Source organism: Pinus tabuliformis, chromosome 9, assembly GCF_031772625.1.
Source record: "Pinus tabuliformis cultivar Carrire ecotype Pingquan chromosome 9, CPIR1, whole genome shotgun sequence".
NCBI classification, from domain to species: Eukaryota; Viridiplantae; Streptophyta; class Pinopsida; order Pinales; family Pinaceae; genus Pinus; species Pinus tabuliformis.
The window spans coordinates 1,855,224,886-1,855,226,591 of NC_142307.1; positions in this window are offsets into that span (position 1 = coordinate 1,855,224,886).

Genomic DNA, 1,706 nt, shown 5'->3' on the forward strand with positions numbered 1-1,706 from the left:
TGCTACTTTAAAAGACTTTTGATTTTATCTTAACCAATCATTTGGTTCTTTATTCTCAATATACTTATCCTTCACCACTTTCCCTTATTCTCCCTTGTTAAAAAGAAGCCTCTATGGGATTTTCACTACCAAGGCTTGATTGAAAACAAACAAGTTTTTTTGTCCCCATTATCCTAATTCTTTAGGCCTGACTAACCTTGACCATTTGACAAGAGTGATTCCTTCCTTTTCACTTCAACCTCAATTCTAATGTATTACCTTTTCCAAAAAGGAGTATATCATCTATAAAAAACAAGTGAATAATCACAATAGCATATGCAACTTTTATACCTTTGATAAAACCATCTCTTTTAGCCTTTACTAATAATATACTTAGTCCTTCAATTGCAATGAGAAAGAGGAAAGGAGATGATGCCTTAAAAAATCCAAATGGTGAACCATTTATTAATACTACAAATTTTGTAGACTTCAAGTGCCCCACTATCCCATTAACAAAATGAATAGCAAAACCCATTTATAAGAGAATCAACCTCATAAATACCCAATTTATTGTGTTAAAGGCCTTTGAAATATATACCTTCATGATCTTTGTTGAATGATTCCAAACGTTTCTTGAGTAAAGGCCCTCCTACACAGTCCCTACTGCATCATGGATTCGCCTATGAAATAAGAAATTGAATTTTTCCTCATATATAAACTTGGACAAAGTTTGTTTCATCACATTTGCTATTATTTTCAATACCAATTTGTAGATAAGATTGTAGAGGGATATTAACCTAAAATATTCAAAGTAATAGGGTCACTCTTTTTTTGAATTAGAGCTATGAAAGTAGCATTTAAAGCTCCCAAAACTTTTCCAACCCTTCTGCTTTCCTCAATTACTCTTAGCAATTCCTCCTCCAAAATTTCATAGAATCCAATGTAAAATTCCACTGTCCAACTATCAGGACTAGGACCTTTTTCCTTTTCAAAGGAACCCAAAACAAATTTAATTCAATTTTAGTAACTTATGAGTCCATGATTGAATTCATCTCACCATTAAATAACTTTGGGAATAGACTAAAAACCCTTAGGACTTCTCTTATATTGTATCCATTGCTTTCCTTAGATAAGAATTGGAAATAATTTTTACCTGCATCGGGTATATTGTTGAAAAAGGTTACCTTGGCATCATCTTAATCCTCAACTCCTATATAATTTAATTTTTTCCTACATGTTGCATATTTATGAAAGAACTCCATATTACAATCTCCCTCTACTAATCAAACAACGTGGCTTTTAAGTCTCCACTCATCTTCTTCCAACTATAATAAGGTTTTTCTTTTTCCTTATAGGTCCTTCAATATCAAATTCATTGCTTTAAAGAGCACCACATTATAATTTTGATCCAAGAGATCCTACAACTCTACCTTAACATTCTTCAAATATTTTTGGTTTTGCTTTTCTCTTTCCTTGGCCCATTTAGTCGTCAATTCCTTCAATCAAAACAAATTATTTGAAAACTAAAGTATAGTTGAATCACCACTATCTGCCTCATACTATTTCCAATTACTTAAAACTAACTTTCTAAAGCTTTTCTTATTTAACCAAGAGTGATTACATTTAAAGGGAATTGAATACCTTTGATTAGATCCCTCTAATTACAAATCATAGGTAGATCATTAGAGATTCCTCCCGAACCAAACAAGGACCTACATCTACTCACA